The 22,343-nt window shown below is 36.4% G+C and overlaps 1 non-coding gene across 1 annotated transcript; it reads right to left on the reverse strand.

The window, feature by feature from the left end:
• Positions 1–13,786: 13,786 nt before the first annotated feature.
• Positions 13,787–13,893, reverse strand: LOC141688410 (small nucleolar RNA R71). Its single transcript, XR_012561854.1, has one exon. It is a non-coding gene; the product is annotated as a small nucleolar RNA R71 (small nucleolar RNA).
• Between the last annotated feature and the right edge of the window lie 8,450 nt (positions 13,894–22,343).

The raw sequence follows: 22,343 nt of genomic DNA on the forward strand, positions 1-22,343 counted from the left end.
GCAGGAAGAATAAGAATATAAACTCTTTACCTCCTAAGTCAGGAGTTAAGAGTCAGTCTGTTAGGTTTAAGCCACAAAATCCTTGTTTTCATTGTGGTAGTTTATGGCATTCCATTTATACTTGTAAGGAATATCGTAGTTTATACTATGATTATTATCAAATAAAACCTTCTTTGAAGAAAGTTGCTTTAATTCCTTCTAGTGTAAAATCTAATGCAAAGTCTGATATAAGTTCTGATAAACAGCATGTTAGCATAAACTCTGATATTAAATCCGCTGCAAATGCTAACAAACTTAAAAAGGCCAAATGATCCAAGCAAGTCTGGGTCCTTAAAACTAACCATTAGTGGTCTTTGTGATTGGATAGTGGATGTTTATGACATATGACTGGAAATAAAGCCCTCCTCTCAGACTTTGTGGAGAAAGCTGACCCAGAAGTTTCTGATGGAGATGGCAACATAGGAAAAACTCTGGGATATGGCAATATTAATCTTGGGAATGTCATCATTGAAACAGTAGCTCTTGTCTCAGGACTTAAACACAATCTGCTAAGTGTGAGTCAAATCTATGACAGGTTATCATGTGGATTTCTTTGAAGATCACTGTGAAGTTGTAAGCAATTCTCCAGGCAAAGTGGTTCTGAAAGGTTACAGGCATGGTAACATTTATGAAGCTAGACTTTCAACAAGTTCAGATGGTTCTACAATCTGTCTGTTGAGTAGAGCATCAATTGAAGAAGGCTGGAATTGGCACAAAAGACTCTCTCATTTAAACTTCATCAACATAAATGAGCTTGTAAAGAAAGATCTTATGAGAGGATTGACAAAATCAGTATTTGCTCCTGATGGCCTTTGTGATTCATGTCAAAAGGCAAAACAAAGAAAATCTTCTTTCAAGAGCAAAACTAAGTCATCAATTCTTGAGCCTTATCACCTACTGCATGTTGATCTATTTGGTCCAGTCAATGTCAAGTCTATTGCAGAGAAGAAATATGTTATGGTTATAGTGGATGAGTTCACAAGGTACACCTGGGTGTACTTCTTGCACAAGAAGAATGAAACTGCATTTACTCTAACTGATCATGTCAGACAGCTGGATAAGTTGGTCAAAGATTCTGTTAAAATTATAAGAAGTGATAATGTCACTGAGTTCAAGAATTCAATCATGGAAGAGTTCTACAAAGAGCATGGAATCAAACAGGAATTTTCTACACCTGGAACTCCACAACAAAATGGAGTTGTAGAAAGAAAGAACAGGACTCTCATTGAAGTTGCACGAACTATGCTTGATGAAGCAAAGCTACCAACCTACTTTTGGGCTGAAGCTGTACAGACTGCCTATTTTACACAGAATGCAACACTCATAAACAAGCATGGAAAAACACCATATGAGATGGTAAAAAAAAAGAAGCCAAATCTGAAATACTTTCATGTATTTGGATGTAAGTGTTTTGTTCTTAAGACTCATCCTGAACAGCTGTCAAAATTTGATAAAAGCTGATGAAGGAATTTTTGTTGGATATCCACATTCCACAAAAGCCTTCAGAGTCTACAATTTAAGAACAAGAGTTGTCATGGAATCTATCAATGTATCTTTTGATGACAGGAAGATTACTGGACTTGAAGATTTCAATGATCACAATCAGCTGAGATTTGAAAAAGAAGATTTAAATTCTGATTCTGTAAATTCTGATGACTTAAACTCTGAACCTGTAAGTACTGATGTCATTGAATCTATGGTAACAACTCCAAAGGAAAATGCACCTGTCCAGGGGGAGCAAGCTGAAGATCCTACCACATCTCAAGACTCTAAAGAAGCATCAGAACCTGACACTAGCTCTTCAAACTCTGATTCATCTAGTTCTGATGAGTTAAATTCTGATAATTCTGGAAGCTCTGATACTTCAAATCCTGAAGGATCCAAGTAAAATTCTGACGTCTCAGAGAGCATAACTACAGGGGGAGCATCAGAAAATGCTGATGGAGACAGCATGGATCATGGGGGAGGATCCAGTTCTAGAAGTCAACTTTAATCTGCAAAGAAGTGGACCAAATCACATACACCTGACTTAATTATTGGAGATCCTGAAGCAGGTGTCAGAACTAGAACTGCAACATCAAATGAATGTCTCTATCATTCTTTTCTATCTCAGACTGCACCAAAGAAAGTGAAAGAAGCTCTTCAAGATGGTGATTGGGTGTAAGCAATGCAGGAAGAGTTAAATGAATTTGAAAGAAATAAAGTCTGGACCCTAGTGCCAAGGCCAAAGAACAGATCAGTTGTTGGCACAAAATGGGTGTTCAGAAACAAAACTGATAGTGATGGCATAATTTTAAGGAATAAAGCAAGGCTGGTTGCTAAAGGCTACTGTCAACAGGAGGGTAATGATTATGATGAAACATTTGAACCAGTTGCAAGATTAGAAGCCATAAGGATCTTTTTGGCTTATGTTTCTCACAAAAAGTTTAAAGTCTTTCAAATGGATGTGAAAAGTGCTTTTCTTAATGGAGAATTGGAAGAAGAGGTCTATGTTGAACAACCTCCAGGCTTTGTAGATTCAAAATTTCCAAATCATGTCTACAGGCTTGACAAAACACTTTATGGCCTTAAGCAAGCTCCTAGAGCAAGGTATGGGACTTTAGCTCAATTCCTTCTGGAAAGTGGATTTCACAGAGGTACAATTGATAAAACACTGTTCTACCTCAACCATTGAAAGGACTTACTTTTGGTACAGATATATGTTGATAATATTATATTTGGTTCTACAAATGCCAAACTCTGTGAGAGGTTTGCAAAGCTAATGCAGTCAAGATATCAAATGAGTATGATGGGAGAACTCAGCTAATTTCTGGGCCTTCAAGTCAAGCAACATGAAGAAGGTATTTTTATCTGTCAATCCAAGTACACCAGAAATTTACTGAAGAAGTTTGGAATGCAAGATTGTTCAACAGCATCCACTCCCATGGCCACTACAACCAAGTTAGATAAAGATACTGGCTCACCAGTAGATATTAATAACTACAGAGGTATGATTGGCTCTTTACTCTATTTAACTGCAAGTAGACCTAATATCCTGTATGCTACCTGTCTTTGTGCAAGATTTCCGGCTGATCCAAGAGAACCTCACTTAATAGCTATGAAAAGAATTTTCAAGTACCTTAAGGGTACAGCTGATCTGGGATTGTGGTATCCTAGAAAATCATATTTTAAGCTAATAGGTTACTCAGATGCACATTTTGCAGGATGCAAAATAGACAGGAAAAGCACTAGTGAAAGCTGCCAATTTCTTGGAGGCAGATTGGTTTCTCGGTTTAGCAAGAAACAGAAGTCAATTTCCACATCAACTGTAGAAGCAGAATATATATTGTTGCAGGAAGCTGTTGTGTACAAATTCTTTGGATGAAGAATCAGTTACTGGATTATGGGTTAGAATTTTCTAAAATCCCTATTTACTGTGATAACAAAGTGCTATTGCTTTGACAGGTAATCCAGTTCAACACTCAATGACAAAGCACATCAGCATTAGGTACCATTTCATAAGGGAACATGTGATGGAAGGTACAGTGGAATTGCATTTTGTTCCAACAGATCAACAACTAGCAGATATCTTCACAAAACCACTATATTAAGCTACCTTTACAAGACTGGTAAATGAACTTGGAATGGTTTCAGGTTCTTTCTCTAAATCTGCTTAGTTTTTGTTCTCATGCATCAGACTTTATGATCAGTGTTTACAGATTGTCTTATCTTCATGAAATCTGTTCTTTAAGTAAAATTCATTAAATACTGATTGTTATCTGCTGTGGATTTTTAAACTCTGATAGTGTTTTAAATGTTTTGTGACTATTCAATCCAATGAGGATAACTGTGCTAGATGCTGACCTAGTAGTCTTTAACATACTAGAAATCCCATGTTTGAATTAGTTGTTTATGTGGAAACTCATTAACAAAAGCAAATTCTGATTTTGAGCTTAGTGAAGTTTACTTTGTGTATCTTATTACTAAGTCACAAACTAGATTATTGCTTCTTATCTGTTAGATTCTGATGTCAGTAAATCTTAAGAATGAACTAAATACTGATAAGCCTCACTTATCAAAAGAAAAGAAAATAAAAGTCAGGTACTCCTTTGAGATCTAGAGTAAATATGTGGAAGGGAAGACCCAAGTGCATTGCTGGTATTAAGTAATATGCATTAGAAAAGCAAATAAATTTTCTTGGTGACTTTTCACATTCTATGATTACTGGGGAAATACTATGACAACAGCATAAATTCTAATAAGCAGTCGTGACTCACTTACATTAATAAGCCACTGTAAAAAGGAATTTCAAAAGATGCATAAAATGAGCACAAACAGTTGAGGTGGACTCTTGCATAAATTTGTTCTATAGTAGACTTCATGATTGATGACATATTTTAAGCACTTTTCTTAGTTATGCCTTATTTTTAAGATGTACTGAAGTTTATCAGACTTTAATCTTTATCTGATATTTTGCTGAATGCACACACTTTCACTCCATATGAATGATGAAAATTACTATGGTGATTAAGTTGTTTTTGACAAACAGTTAAGTGTCATTTGCATAAATGCCGAGGACAAGTTCTGATGGAAGTTCTGATGATTAAACTCTGAAGAAAACAAGTAGTATTTGTGTGAAGAATCATAGAAAAAGATATTCACTTTTTTAATTCAGAAGCCATATTCTGATGACTGTTTAAATCTGATATATAAGTTAAGTTCTGATATTAAATCCTGATAGAATCCTTGATGCTTACGTGGCATTTTTCTTTACTTGACTTATTTGTGGTAAAATCTGAAACAGTCATATTTAAATCAGAATATATTTGGGTAAGATAAAAACAGTCATAATCATTTTGGGCTAGTGGTTAACGTGTTTGTCCTGAAAAATTGTATGTGCACAACAATTATTGCTTATTTTACGTGCCCATTAACTCATGCTTTAACTATTTAGTGACTGTTCACACGTTGCCAGGTGTAAAGTGTATCCCATGCTTCAAAAATATAATTGTTGAGTGGAGAGAGTATATATATGGGAGTTAAAAGATTTTCTAATCTTTTACATACTTTTCTATTCTTAATCTCTTTTATTCTCTCTCTCTCTCATATTCTCTGAAGCGTTTTTTCTTTTAGGACTATCTTGTAATTTTTGCATGTAATCGATAAATTTCATGAAATATACTCATTTGATATATTAATGAAATTTCCTTTAATTGCAAGATTTAGTCTCTGTTTCTCAAATTATGTGACTGTGCATGTTTTAATTGCAATTTGTTAATCTTTACTTCATCTATTTTTAACTTTATCCTTTGATGAATGTTTTGATTACAATTATGGTCAATAATAAACTTTGTTGATTTGAGGAAACAGTTGAAGCACGGGTTCATGCATCAGAACCTGTGATAGTTGAAGCTGAGAATGTTACTTCTCATAAAGAAACTGCAGCTCAAAGTTCTGATACTTTGAAGAAGAAATCTAAAAGTTCTGAAGCTGTTAAAACAACTCCTTCATTGGCAAGGAGATTGAAGAAAATGAAGGCTAAGAGGTATTTGGCTAAGGCTCCATCAGAAGATACTGAAGAAGCTGAGGAAGGGGATCAGGAATCTCTGATCTCACAAGAATAGATTATCATTGAAGCCCTTCCAGCTCAAGCCAAAGAAACTGCTACGGATACAGTTGTAACCCCTCATGTCTCACCTATTAAAGCTACATATGATGCTGAAGAACACACTACAAATTCTGAAATAGGTATTCATAGTTTGAATATACCAAATGTTCTTTATCTGGAAGCTCCATCTATAGAAGCTCAGCAATTTCAAACTCATTTTCCAATTTTAAATGCTGAGAAACCATTTACATCAACCACACCAGCTCTAGAGATAAATTCTGAGGTTCAGAATTTAAATGAAGCTGTTCCTGAATCTCCAGTTGCTTCACACACTGTTGTGCTGTCAGAACATAATGAGTCTTCCTCAAGTTCTAAAGGCAGTGATTCTGCTGAGACTCCAGTTCCTATACTAGGAAAGCAAGAATTGGTGAAGAAATTTGTTGAAAAGGAAGCACCTATTCCTTGGGAGGATACTCACAGAGGTGTGGAGTAGACCAAGAAGTGGAATGACACTGATTTCATTCCAAGTTCTAACATTCTGACAGAGCATATTGCTAAAGCTGATGAGTTGCTCACAAATGCAGATTTAAAGACATAACTCAAGATCACTGCTCTATCTACCAAAAATCTTTAAGGTCTGTATTCTTCTACTCTTGAGAATGTTGATACACTAAAGGAACATGCTGATAAGCTAGATCTACAGCTTAAGCTTGACAAGAACTGATATATCAAACCTACTCTTGAGAAAATTGAAGCCATTAAGAAGATTCAAGAGAAGCAACATGCACAAATTGATGAGGTCCTGGTTAACCAAGTTTCTCAGAGAGCTCAATTTGAAGAAATCCAATCTTCAGTTGAACTTCTTCTTTCTCTCTTACTTCCTGATGATGCCAAAAATGGGGAGAAGGTAGTTAAGTCCAAATGCTCACCTACTGAAATACTGAAGAAAAAGGATGATAAAAGTGATGACCAGGGAAACTCTGATAAGAGTAGAGGTCAAGGAAAAGTTCAAGGAAAATCTTCTACACAGAACAAGTCAAGTTCTGATGTTGTGAATGCTAAAAGACTGAAGTCAAGTTCTGATAAACAAAGTCTGATGCCAAGTTCTGATATTCTGATTGAGTCAGGATCTAAAGACTCTCAGAAGTTTTTACAAACTCTGAAGCTAAAGGGGAAGCAGACTACTGTTTATTACAAAAATCCTAAAATCCAGACACTTGATGAGGAGATAGCAAGAAGATTATTTCTGAAACAAAATCCAGCAATGGATTTGGAAGCTCTCAAGGAGAAAGAAGCTAGATTTGATGCTGAGAAGACAAATCTTAAATCTAAAGCTTCTGATACAAAGAAACCTCCAAGGCCTAAGGAAAAAGGCATTGTGATAAGGGAAAAGTCAAATTCTAAGACTTCAAAGTCTAAGACTAGATCACAAACTGAGATTGATCCTAAATCAAAAGGAAAAGAAAAGGTTGGTGAACCTTTAAAGATTGAGAAAAAGATAAGTTCTTCCATTCCAGTCTATCAAACTACAATGCATGATGATGATTTGAGAGAAGATGAAACTATTCAAATTCTGAAGAAAAGATAGATAATTAAAGAATTTAAAAAAACCTTTGACACTGCTCAAGTTGTTCAGAATGAAGAACAACAAGCTACAGAAGAAACAGTAAATTCTAATCAAGTTAATTTGGAAAAGATGACAATTACTGATAAGAAGCTGTTATGGAAGAAAGCTACTCTAGTTGAACCAAAATCCAATCTCTTGATGAATCAACTTGCAACATTTGGGTTGAGATCCAAGCAACCTAGAGATAAAGCTGGATTAGATTCTGATGAAGAGAAAATACAAACAGGAGTAGAAGTTACTCTAAGAGATCCTTTCATGTTGACAGAAAAACCATACGAACAAATCAAACAAAAGCACCTTGACAAGGTGTTGTCTGCTCAAATCGTGATAGATGCTCATGATAAGGAAAATCTAAAGGAGAAATTGATTTTATTTCTCTATGATGGATTAACTTACAGACTAGCTGATACTGATGTGCTAAAGAAGTCTGTCAGAGAACTTTAACATATTCACTATCTTCTGGAAGTAAAATCTGATGTTACAAGAAGATGGTCAGAATACATTTTGAAGGCTATAAGAGATCTATTCAGAATCTCTGGTACAAAGACTTCTCAATATATACCAATGATTACTGAAGATGATGAAAGAGAAATTCCTATGCTGAAGAATTCTGCTAAGGTGGAAGTTATTCTGAAAGGAAAATGCTTATGTTATAATGAAAAGTCTTCACATTCTAGAGTTATCAGACTTGGTGATGGACTTGAAAGAACATCAATTCAAGCTCTCAGAACTGCCATTTATCAGATTGGTGATAGTAAAGATGAAGAACTGATGCAGGTCAAAGCATGGTTAGTTGAAATTCTGAGAAAAGCTGAAGACAAGCTGGTAAGAGATTTTGTTAAGAATTATTATAGATTCAGATTGATCCAGTGAAGTTGGTAAAGCTAAAAGGACTGTAAGTTGTAGATAATAGTCTTATTAAACTCTTATTGCATTTGAACTTCAATGTTTTTGACATCATCAAATCTATTAACTTGTATATTTTGCACAATTTACAAGTTGGGGGAGATTGTTAGATATATTTGAGATGTCATGTCTAATAAGTTTCATGTTTAGTTTTCAGATCTTAACAAATAGGAAATATCAGTACTTACTAGAATCAATACTTACTGGAAGTCAGAACTTAAGGATATCAGGAATTAGATTATTAGAAATAATATCAGAAGATGGATATCAGAACTTAAGTACTGGAGGACTAACAATTAAGGAAAGAAGCTGATTTACAGGAAAGAAGATCGAGACTAATACAAAAAGAAGATATGCATGGAAAGAGTTAGAGGACTTAAAGAATTGTATAAGATATCTGATTGATATATTTTAGAAGACAGAATTATATTCCATATCAATTAGAAGTTATCTTGTAACTGTGTACTATATAAACACAGACATAGGTTTACACTATATGTGTTATTATTATCGAGAAGATCATACATTATAACCTAGCATCTCTCGTGATATTTGTTCATCACTGAGAGAGAACAGTTCCATTGTAACAGAGTTTATTATATTTAATATATCTGTTTACTGTTACTTGTGTTCGAAATCGATTTGATTGTATTCTACACTGTATTCAACCTCCTTCTACAGTGTTGTGTGTCCTAACATTACTTACTAGGTATAAACGTAAAAAGATGAAGTTATAAAATACTCCATATACTTATACCCTATAGAAAAATACTTGAACTACCACTGTTTAAAGTATAATAAGTTTTCAAAAGTTCATCATAAAAAAGGAGCTATAAGATAAAACTTGTATAAAAAAATTTCGCAAATACTCTTGAGGGCTTTATCCGCTCAAGGAAACTCAAATCTTTGATCATTAACAAAATATAAATTTACGAGATACTTCATTTGATGGAAACATCATTTTGAAAACTCGACCCTGCCAACATTCAACAGTCGCGCAGCCGTAGCCTTTCTATCGAAGTGCTCTGGGTTGTGTTGCAGAAATATCCAAACTGGATGATGAACTCATTATCGGAGTTTGCCGCGCTAGGAAGACCATTTACGATGATCAGTCGCAATAGTACAACCCCACAATTTTTCACATATAGAGGAGAATAATCGGATTTACTTGTCGACCGAACGCTGGACTCCTAAGGAATGGACCGTCTTAGCATAACTACCGGGCCATTTGGGCCAATAACTAAGGTTAGGCCGGTGCCACTCGACCACTTATGCCACTCCTAGTTCAGATGTAATCTATGACTCTGAAACGTAAAGCTCGTCTCCCTTTTCCCCAAGTAGAAACTTGTTGATACGTCTCCACCAAGAAGTCACATCTAGTTGGAAAGAAAAACTCACCGATATTTCCCAGGCGATGCCTGTTAATGGATTAACTCATTCCGAGAATTTTACTTCCCGAATGTTGGGTAAGTAATCAAAACTCTTTTATCAAAATAGCAACTTCATTCCCAATATAAAAATACATCGAGGAGACGGATCCCTCAGATTTTTGAGCGAGTATTTAAATCTTCTTCGAAAGGAAGATCTTAAAGTTGAAAATAGGTTTTAGGATCCGCTCTAACTTTCAAAAAAAGTTTTGATAAAGTTTGAAAATAATCTATTGAAATATTTAAAGTAAGAATGATTTAATAGTATCAATTATTTCCCGAATATTTTTTGCATACCGAAATATTATTCTTTGAGAAAATAAAGAATATTATTTAATAAATAAGCGGAGTCATAAGTCCTCGAATGAATATTTAGACTAATATTTATTTATTAAATGAAATTAAATAAGTTTCATAAGTAGAAACTCTATTCAAATAATCAAAATAGTCTTTGATCGTGATAAGAATCTTAAATGAATATTCGAAAAATAATATTCACTTATTATTTAAAATTACCGAGTAAACATTATTCGGTTAATAGGTTTGAAAACTATATATATATATAATATATACTCGGGAACATCGTCTCCCAGTTTAGCAAAATGTTCAACTCTGGGTCCCCTATACAAAGGGTATACATAAGTACTGCTTATCTCTAGCATATGTATTATGCAATTTATAAACAATTGAATTGATAACAAAATATCAAGATAGAAAACAGGCATGCATGCATATATCATATTGACATGCTTTAATATATCTCAAGATTTACTAATATCAGTCATGCACTTATCTCTAGACAGTGCATATATATTACAACAATAGTAGACAGGTAGAAAACTTGCCTGAGTGTTCTGGGGTAGACTTAAGTTTAGAGTGGGTCCGATAACCTATGAACAATAACATAAGCCAGAATTAATCCTCGGTTTCTTAAGAAACTAAACCTTACTCATATATATCCCAACGTTTGCTTCTACGCTTAAGGATATACGTAAGTCGCTCGAGTACTCTCGGCTTCACCATTTTTATAAAATTAACCGTTAAACATTTTAAGGCGACTCTTTCATGGGTACTATACCAACTATCTCATACACCTTACATAAATGTTTCGTGTTTCAATAAGTCCTTTAGGAGCCTTAAACATAATCTCAAAGTTACTCGAGGGGTAGATGTTCGTTCGAGAAACGCCGTAACTTAAAACAGTCGTTTCTCCTAAACTGTAAATCCGATCTAAGCGAACCACATATCAAAATGAAAATTACGACATGATCCGGCTATACATGGCAATGGTAAGGTTTAACATTTAGGGTTTTAAGTCTGAATGTTACTTAAAAATAGGATATTGAAAAATCAGACATTATAACTTTATGTTTACTAATGATTCCAAGATTTTCAATCTTTAGCATCCATTCAAATAACAACCCAAGCACCATAAACTCTAGTGTGTCTTCAAAAATATCTCAGGAACATCATCTAATACTCAATTTTCATCAACTCGAGGTTTCCACCATTAAAACATTCTTAATCATGGTTCGAGGTAATAGATCAAAGCATATATATACTAAAACATAACTATCATCAAACCCAATAATAAACATCAAGCTAAACTAAGAGGTATACCTTACTTAGATCCTTGAACACACTAACAAGAGCTTTTAATCCTTCAGAGAACCTTGATCTATGTTTTTCATGTTCAAACTTGCAAAGGAGTTTAATAAAAAGTTAGAACTTTCAGAGTTACTATTAGTCCTCTTGAAAGAACTGGAAAAATCAGGGTCTTACCATGCTTATCTGGATGATACTTCTGAACAAGATTTGTAGGCCATCTCAATAACTTTCCAACGAGATATAGAACACAATATTTGAGTGAGAATCGAAGGAGATAGAGTAGTTTGAAGTTGTTGTCTCTGATTTGTCCCAGAGCAAAGTGGTGTGGGAGAAATCAAATGCTTTCTGTTTGTGTTTTGTGAAATATGAGGTGAATTATCCTTGGTTAAACTTAAACTTGGATTAATCAAGGTTAATTTACTTAGCCACAAATCACCCAAGAAAAATATCTACTTAACCTAGGTTAATTGGTTGGTTAAAACACTTGGTCCAAAATCATTCTTACATAAATATCTTTTCTAATTGATTACATCATCCTGCTTACTCCATTCCTTTTCCATTTGTCATTATCTAGTGGTGATGATGTCACCTTATTTCTAGTTCCTTGATTCTTTTGCAATCTTGATTCTTGGTCGCTTATTCATTTTACGATTCGCTTAACCCTTATTTTTGTTGATCGTTTGAGGGATCATATTCGGGACCTTACTACTTGGGCTTGATAAGTGGAATTTTTATCTACTTGGAATGCTTCATTATCAGCTTAAGTTGGTGTTTATGACTCAAGTTGTTGGTATTTTGATGTGTTTTTGTGTTTTTGCATCTCAGGCACTAGTTGGAGGAAGAATGGAGCTTTTATTAAATATATGGTGAAGATCATCTCAATAGCTTCGCGTGGACTATTATTTCATCGAAATCGGCCAAACGGGACTCAATCTGCAATCAAATCAAGAAAAAGACCAAAATCCAGTAGCACAGCGCGCCCGCGCTAGTATGCGGGGCGGCCGCACTGGTCAGTTCAGCCAGAATCCTGTTTCTACTTCAATTTTGAGTGTTTGAAGGTCCTGGTTATGTTGGAGCCTATATATATCAATAAAAAGATGTTTTTAACAACAATGAGACCGGGGAGAGCAATAAGAAGACCTAGAGAGCACGAGACGGCTATGGAGAAGAAGACTTTCATATTCTTTAATATAGTTGATACTTTGGATGCTTGTTTTCGATTTGTCTTTGAACCCTAGTACTCTTATATTGTTTTATATCATGATTTCATTGGAACCCATGATGATGATGAGTTCGATTACGAACTAATCATTATCATAGGGTTCTAACGGATTTACTTATGGATTTCTATAGTTAATTATTTTGATACCTAAGTGTGTGGTGATTGTATGATATCCTAGTATTGGTTGAGCTTATTCGTCTTATGTCCGTCGATAACATATAAGATAGCGTGTTAATCTCTATTGAAACGACACTGAATATAGAGGTTTAGAACTTGCCATGCTAGCATAGGTTCATGTATAATTGTTATGCATGATTTGTAGGTAATTTTAACCATCGTACTTGCCCTATATAATCATGATAGATAACTTGCGCATTAAACCTTTATGTTGTCAAATTCTATAGACATATAGGGTCTCAACATAATTGGTGTCTATTCAACTTCTATCTCTTTTGTGGATGTCTGGTAGTAGGGTATTCGTACAACGAAAGTTGGCGTTTACTAGTTTCATGTTATCTGATTAGTTGTCATTACCATTGCATGCTAAGGTTAAGAACAATGACTTTAAATGAAGTAGTAATGAAGTTAGAATCCCATGTTTATTTCATATAAGTAATTCAATCTCAATTCGCTTAGTTAAAGTTAGTTAGTATAATCTCTTAGTTTAATCAAAACTCAAGTTGTTATTTGTCTTAGCATTGAATGATAGCCATACAATGTTATATAAGTGCATAATCTGAACTTAACCAAAACCAGTCTCTGTGAAAATGAATCCGATTTATATCTTATACTACTTGCGAACGCGTATACTTGCGTGTAAATTTAGCACGTGTTTCGTCCTAACAAGTTTTTGGCGCCACTGCCGGGGAATCGGTGCTAATTTTTAGTTTATGTGCTTGACATCAGTGGTCATTAAAGTTCGCTGACTCAGATTCTTTTACTTTCACAATTTACTTGTTTGTGTTTCAGGTACTCATTGCAATGGGAGATCTAGCAGCACCAACTAAAGCGTTGATGGATTTTTCTCAACCCAAGATCAATGACTTTCAATCTAGCATTGTCAGGCCAGCGATCGCAGCTAATACCTTCGAGATCAAGCCTGGCATAATTCAGATGGTGCAGAACTCAGTTCAGTCTGGGGTTTCTCCAACGGAAGATCCAAATATACACATCAGGGATTTTATAGAGATCTGCGACACCTTCAGGTTCAATGGTGTGTCTGAGGATGTGGTGAAACTGAGATTTTTCCCATTCTCTCTGGGGGATAAAGCTAAGGGCTGGTTACACTCTCTATCAGCTGGTTTATCACTACTTGGTAGGATCTTGCCCAGAAGTTTCTTACTAAATTCTTCCCTATGGCGAAGACAGCTGCACTCAGGAATGCTCGTACTCAATTTGCATAGAAATCGGGAGAAACTCTATGTGAAGCTTGGGTGCGCTACAAGGAGATGCTTAGGAAGTGTCCTCATCATGGCATGCCTGATTAGATGATCATCAATTATTTTTACAATGACTTGGGAGCACAGTCTAGACCCATATTTGATGCAGCATCAGGTGGAGCATTATGGGGAAAGAGCTCTGAGGAAGCTTTTGGTCTAATTGAACTGATTGCTGTTAATGAATATCAGTATCCAACCCAGAGATTCCCACATGGCAAGGTAGCAGGAGTTATGGAAGTGGATATAACTATGGCTATCACTGCTCAACTAAAGGCGTTGTCAATGAAGATTGATTTTCTTGCTAAGTATGGTGTTAATCAGATAACCAGTGTTTGTGAGTTGTGTGCAGGTTCGCATGTGACGGTGCAATGCGCTATATCTAGTGAATCAGCTCAGTTTGTGAGCAACTTTCAGAGATCGCAGCAACCAGTTCCAGAAACTTATCATCCTAACAACTGGAATCAGCCTAACTTCAGATGGAGCAACAATCAGAATACGATGCAACAGCCGTTCCAGCAGTTTGGAGCAAAACAATTCAACCCTCCTGGTTTTCAGCAACAATTTGCACCAAGACAACAATTACAACTACAACAACAAACTCAAGGAGGTGCAGGTCTATTTTCGAATGAAAAATATAAATTAGAGGAGTTGCGGCTTATGTGCAAAAACCAAGCTCTTATATACCAAAGCCAGGTTGTTCCTATCAAGACTCTGGAGAACCAGATAGGGCAAATTGCTAACACCTTATTAAATCAACTACCAGGAATGCTTTCTAGTGATACAGAAGCCAATCCGGGCAAGAGGGAAGTTAACGAACAGGTGAACGCCATAACCTTGAGGTCCGAAAAAATCACAAGCCCCTAAATTTAGCAAGGCGAAGAGTCTGAAAATTCTGTCTAGAATGCGGGTGCATCTTCACCTTTTCCAAATCCATAAAATGAGATTGTAGCTGAAAAAGTGGTATAGAAGGATGCCGAGGTGGAATCAAGGAAGAAAACTGTGGAACACACTCCTCCTGAGGGTAATACAAGGGAGAAACAGGTTTATCCTCCACCTCCTTTTCCTAAGAGGTTGCAGAAGCAGAAGTTGGATAAGCAATTTGCTAAGTTTCTGGAGGTGTTCAAAAAACTTCACATCAATATACCTTTCACTGAAGCTCTTGAACAGATGCCTAGCTATGCGAAGTTTATGAAAGGTATTCTCTCTCGGAAAGTGAAGCTCGATGACTCAGAGACCGTTGCACTTTCGGAGGAATGCAGTGCTGTTCTGCAATAAAATTTCCTCCTAAGCTTAAAGATCCAAGAAGCTTCATGATACCTTACACCATTGGTAATCTGTCATTCGACAAGTGTTTGTGTGACTTGGGAGCTAGCATCAATCTGATGCCCTTGTCCGTCTTCAAGAAACTTGGTTTACCTGATCCAAAACCTATGAACATGTCTTTGCAGTTGGCCGATCAGACCATCACTTATCCACGAGGTATAATGGAGGATGTCTTGGTCAAGGTGGACAAACTCATCTTCCCTGCTAATTTTGTAATTCTGGATTTCGAGGAAGATAAGAAGATTCCCATCATCTTGGGAAGACCATTCTTGGCTACAAGCTGAACTATGATCTATGTGTAAAAAGGAGAGTTAAAGATGAAGGTTCAAGATCAGAAGGTCACTTTTAATGTGTTTAAGGCAATAAAGTTACCCACAGATAAAGAGCGATGCTTTAAAGTAGAGCGGGTCGACTCTGTTGTGAATTCGGAGCTTGAGCAAATGCCAAAGTCAGATACCTTTGAGAGAGCCTTAATAGGGGAATCAGTTATTAAAGATGAAGAAGAAGCAGATCAGCTGCAGGTTTTTAATGCACCTTCGTGGAAGAGGAAGTTGAATATACCATTCAATTATCTTGGGTTAGCAAAGCTGAAAATTTCTCAGGAGCGTCTCGAACCATCGATTGAAGAAGCTCCCACACTTGAGCTAAACCCACTGTCAGCTCACTTGAGTTATGCGTTCTTAGGTGCACCCCTTGACAAGGGGTTGGAGTATATCTATGATAATCTAAAGGGTGGTCGGCCGGTTCCTCCCATGCTTACAGATGATCTCTCTCATGCACCAAAGACAGTTGATAGGTTTGGTCTTGGTGATACGCAATATAGAAGGTTAATTCGGTGTATTGAGGCCATGCATGACATCCACCAATGTTTTGCTAAAGATTTGACACACGCTCTCGGTAATAATTTATTGAGAGATCACTATGGTCATGAACACTTGTTACATCGCATAGTCAGTATAGAAGGGGGGCCAGCGTTTAGTACTTGACAAGCAATTAAACAATATGTGGTATCATACTAGGCTTCTATCACACAGATAGATAGTCATTCGGCAATACATTGCCACGACCCTATTAGTGGTACTCAATTTCACATCCGTTACAATACAACTCTCGCGGTTGTTATCGTCTCATTATTCAAAGAATCATTGTTGCATTACTATAGTCCACCGCTGACCTACTGCAGCCATTCACCTTCCTTGGGATCTCAATATCTAATCACACAGAATTCATATATGTCGTATCAAAGTCTTCTAAGGAGGTACATAATCACCATTTATGATCCATGTAAAAAAATTTCCGAACTTGGCGTCTATACGACATAAAGCAAATAAAATTGCAGATGAGTTTCAATCAAAGAAATGATAGCAGGTTAATACCATTACTAATCATATGTCTTCATTAGGAGACTTGAACCTCAAGGGTTCATTTAGTCCTTTTTGGGACATGGTCCTGACTTATCTCAAGGTAGGACCTTCCAAGATGGGTAGCCCGCTCATGGCGATAACATGAATTAAACCTCTACCAACCTACTATTACGATTGAGTATTGCACAGTCATCAGAAAGGAATGTAAATATTCCACGCCTTAATACAACCTTCACATCTTTAACCAGCATTACCGTATTCCTTTGACACGAGTGCCCATAATTTCTCTCTTACACTTAAAGTGTTGGCCACCTCATTGACCTTTCCTGATAGTAATAGTTCCTTATAATTAATGTCTTTTGAACCATCTTCAACTAAATTTTCTACCTTATTTCCAATCACTGCTTATGTGAAAATGCTCTTCTTAAGTTCTGGTTAGAAAAGAAAAGAAAAAAATATCTCCATTTTTCCATAATTTATTGCCTTAGTCTTTAAATGTGAACATCATCACAACTGACTCTCGATCATACGTAGGACGTCTCTTATCTTGGGTCCTTCTTGTTTCACCAATCTCGACCTTCATTGGGTCGATCTATACTTTCTTATGGTTCAACACGTGCCCCACCTGACATTATTATAATTGCGTCATATTTCCTTTACCAAAAATTTCTATTTGGAAAACTTAAATATTACCTCTCTTCTTGTAACCTCTCCAAGATTATCCTTAAATCATTCCTCCTGTACTCCCTAGGTATAGGGCATATTGAGATACCATTTACTAATACTAGAACCATTGTATATATAGTTCTGAAAACTTTCTCCACTGATCTTTAATGGTTGTTGTTACCTTAATCCTTCCAATTCATACTGTCAAAACTCATATTGTCCCTATTAAGGGTGAAATGCCAACCCTTATGCATTTTCCTAGGGTTCATCTCAAGTTATCGAGGCTTTATCCTTAATTCCACCATTAAAAGGTACTTACACTCTTCCATTGATAAATCAATTCATTTATCCCTGATATGGGTATCTCATTCAATCATTCCCACCTCGATAGTCTATACTTAGTGTCATGGTAACATCCTTTTCCAGACTGAGGTCAATCCATATGGCCTCCAAAAGATAACAATGGTTATCCTCTTTTCTTGCACGATTTGATAATGATAGCAGGGATGTTCTGGAAGATATTGGTCGTGTTCAATGTGAACTTTTTATTTCTAATTACTCATTTACCTCTGTTATTTATCTCAACAGTCATCTCAATGTTGAGATTTCTTTTATACCTGGCGTCTCCCTTTTTGGGTATCAAGTCACATGTGTCACTTACACTTCACATTCTCGAAGGTCACTTCCTTCATCCAATTTCCTAATTTCTTGTTTTCCTGTCTCCTCAGTCCATCCGTGTTTCCTTATTAATCCATCGATTCATCTCAAAGTTTCATGAATACTCCCACCTTAAAGGGGATTAATTATATGTATCGCTTACACCTTCAAACCTTGACTCTATCTCATGAGCAGTCACCATCGCCATGATGATGACACACTTCTCTATCTTTATTGTTGTGGTTTCCTAGGCTTTCACATACCTAACTCCCTTATTGTACCTCAAATTCTATTTCCTTAATATTCCTCTCATTTTCAGTCGTTCATTTTTCATTTCTATTACACTTGTTTCATGAACCAACAAAGCATGAGCATCAATTTCAAACATCCCATCATTCTGGATTCGTGCCCTTCACCGAACCTTGACGACTTTCAAAACCTAGATTCATAATTTATTATACTCGTTCGCCTTTGGTCTGGCTTTAAAACTTCTACAAAATCTCTCTATCTCCTCAAAATCTCTTATCTGCTTACCCGAGGTCATTATCATCTTGAGCCTCTCTATCCTACTAAGGGTATCAACCACCAAATTGGCCTTCCCTGAATGATAAAGAATCTCACAATCATAATACTTGATTAGCTCTAATCAAAATGTACTTGAGGCTCTTATGGTCGGCGTAATTTTCGCACTTCTCTCCATATAAGTAGTGCCTCGAAATCCTCAAAGCAAAAACTATTGTCGTGAGCTTAAGATCATGGGTAGGATATCAAATTTCATATTCTTTTAATTGTCTATTGTCTAGACGCGTACACCGTTACCTTGCCGTGCTGCATAAGCGCGCACCCTAATCCCTTGTGAGAGGCGTCACTATTAATATCAAAATCTCCTTTTCCATCCGGCAACGCCAACAAAGGGGCCGTCACCAACCTTTTCTTCAGTTCTTGGAAGCTGTTATCACATTTCTCTCTTATACCTTGGGAAGTACCTTCCTAGAAACAATTAATTGGTCCTTAACCAGTTTATTAAAACATCTTTCTCTATATCTTTCTTGTCCTCCCACCAGTGGTTGGTCTTTCCTGTTTTGGAAGGTAAGTGGCAAAACAGTCTTTTGCGCTTAATCAACTATTTAGAACCTCAAATGATTCCTCTATTTCCTTTGGCCAGGCCCTTTCCTTGACTGGGTTAGTTGTTCCTTGGAACTCTATGAGCTTAAGAGGATAAAAGGTCCTGAAGAAATTTCCCACCATATTGATTCCTCAAGGTGGTGGTTAGGGGTAATAGTCTGTGTTCCGTTTAGGCAGGTCTGTTAGTCCCTTAACAATATAGCAAGAATTACAGAAGGGGGGTTGAATGGAATTCTTGAACCTTTTTCTTGAAATAAAAATGTTCAACTCGATTATAAATATATTTGTTTTGATTAGCACAATACGGAATGTAAACTTAAATGAATCAAAACATAAGTAATTAAAAACAAGAGTCTTTAAAAACTTTCTGGTGGATTTAAACAATTCTACCAAAGATATATATATGATATATCGAGAGGACTCTGTGTGCAGAAATGCCCACAGCTGCTTACAAATGGAACTACTGAGAATACAGGAAATGCTAAAGATTATGCTTACAAAGATTTCTCTGTTTTTGTGTTTCTCTCAGTTATCTCAGTTATTTCTATTTGCTACTCTCTTGGTTTATATAATACCAAGATTACAAAGTCAAAAAGACTGAACAAATATAAAATCTAACAGTCTTAATCTTTGCTGCTTTTCGTCCTCTATTACCCAGTTAATGGGCTTCCACAATGTGTTTGTATCCAACTCGACGGCTGTGTGTCAGCTTTCACTGTTCAACTGATGTTTGAATTCTTGATATGATCATCCGTCGACTTTCAGATCATCCGTCGATGACTCAATTGATCATCCGTTGACTGCTATGTTAAACATCGGTTGATAGTCATTTGATCATCCGTCGAAGGCTTTGTTAATCATCCGTCGGTAGCTATTTTGGCACTTGACTTCATTTCACTTATACAGAATTACAAGACATTACTTATATATAATTAATCAACCTATTCTGCATATCTAGATAAAGTCAACATGACTTATATGCTACTACAGATTCTATACAAAGGTGCATACATCACTGTGCTACAAACTTATTATTACATAAGCTACTCACTCGATGGATAATAAGTTAATCATCCATCGGGACTATAATGATTTATCCGTCGGGACTATAATTCTTATCCGTCGAGTGCTACATTATTTCACTAAGTAAAATCTACTTAGATGTTTTGTTTAAGTGATCATCAAGTACACAACATATTCACAACAATCTCCCCCAATTTATATCTACTGGAATTGTATCCATAAATAAAGAGATACTTGATGATAACAAAACAACCTAAACATATATCTTTAAAGATAAGTAGATAAAACTGAAAGTGCTTCAATTAAACAAAATGTACAAGGTTTGGCTCACAGTCAGTTCAAGATGCTCCTCTAGACTGAGCAGGTTTTTCTAGTTTCTTGAAGGTCTGGATCTTCTTCCAAGCTTTCTGTTGTTTTCTTCAATTTAATTCTGGAGCATCCTGTGGAATTCTAGTTCATCAGATTCTGAGAGATCTAGCATTTCTTGCATCTCCAAGAGAGTCTCATTGCTAGAGATACTCAATTGGTCTTCTAGTCTGAAGAATCTTCTCACACCCTTGTCATCCATGAATTCCATCAGCCAGTTGGGCCTTAGATGCACTCTTCTCCCTGTGTATGGGATGATTAGAGTCTTTGGGAGTGCATCTTTAGCTCTAACACTCCTCAGCTCTTCAATCTTCTTCAATACTAGTCTTCTTGCAGTTACATTGAACCCAAAGTTTTTCTTGAAGGATGAATAGACTTTGATCAACACAGCTTGGCTTTCTTGAAGTATCCTGTGAAGAGGCCACTGAATCTCCCTTCCTCCTTTGTACTTGAACACCAACCTTTCAGGTAGGTTTCTGTATGCATCAATTGCCCTTACTTCATCCAGTTCCTCCAGATAAAGGTTTAGATTTGAGAATTCTTTGATGTCACACAAGTACAAGTAGTCTCCCCTGTTGACCTTGGGTTTAGCTTTAACTACTAACTTGGATTTGAGAGGTGACAGCTTCACTTTCTTGACTGCCCTTGATTTTGTCCTTTTTGGCTTAGAAAGGATTGGCAAGTTGAAGTCAGGAATTTGTAATTTATCCCACTCTATTGGCTCATCCTTTGGCACAATAGGCTCTCCATGTATGTTCTTGTAGGGGTCCACCACCCTTATGTCTTCAAATACCACAGAGGGCTTTAATGCTTGAGTCTTAGCTTGAGTGGTTTCCTTAGGAAATTGATCTTCCAATTCCTTATCAACAACATCCAGTTTCCTTTTTATTCTTCTAGCCAATTCTTTCTTTCTTGGGGATTTCTTCTGTTCTTCAATATTCTTCTTTGATTCAGCAGCTTCAGATGGTTGAGAGGGAATTTGTTGAGAAAAGTTTACAGCCTGTAGCTTGGCCAGGATGACAATCTGCTCTTTCTTTTGTTTAGATTTCTTTGCATCTAGAGCAGCTTGTCTCTTTTCCTTCTTTAATCTTGCTTTCTCTTCTTTCTTTGATTGAGCAAATTGTGGATGTCCAGCTACCACACAAACTTCCTTTCCATTTCTGAATATCTTGGCAATTCTCCTTTTTGAGGCTGAATCAGCTGGATCTTTATAGAAGACAATGGATCTTGACAGAAGCTTCTTTTCATCAAGCTTGGGTGTCTCATACACAGTGTCCAAGGGATTCTTCAAAGATGACTTTGGATAATTTGCCCTTGGTTTAAGAATTGTTTCAGCCTTTTGTGATTTGATGCAGGAAGATTATCCTTTCTCCAGATAGTTCATGCTCATCTCATTCACACTGATTGGCTTGACATGAGAGTGATGGATGGCTGACTTAACTGGCTCCTTGACTAGTTCAAACTTTTTCTGAATTTCCTCATCAATCTTTTCCCAGTTGATTAAACTCAACTTTCCTTTTTCAGCAACTTTCAAATTTTCTGCTGCTGCTTCAATTAGATCTATACCATCTGCAACTGGTGTCTTGGAGATAGTAATTGAAGGTACAATTACTTTGCTGATTTGCACTTGAAGTTTCTCCCCCTCTGTTGGTCCTTTCTCCCCCTTACTTGATTCTCTCTCCCCCCTTTTGTTATCATCAAGTTGAGGAGTTAGGCCTTGTGCTTTAGCCAGTTGCATAAGAAGATTTGTCTGAGTCTGTTGATTTTGAAGAAGAATAGCCACTGAATCTTCAATAATTTGAACTCTGTTTTCCAGCTTGGCTAGCTTCTTTTCAGAGTCTGATTCTCTCCTCAATCTTAGTAGTAGATCTTGCATGGTACCATATGGCATTACTGAATCCAGCTTCTCAGAGTTATAGGTCTTCAAGTCAGCTATATCTTTTTTCAATTCATCCACACTGAGA

This window comes from Apium graveolens, chromosome 9 (assembly GCF_009905375.1).
Source record: "Apium graveolens cultivar Ventura chromosome 9, ASM990537v1, whole genome shotgun sequence".
Classification (NCBI taxonomy): Eukaryota; Viridiplantae; Streptophyta; class Magnoliopsida; order Apiales; family Apiaceae; genus Apium; species Apium graveolens.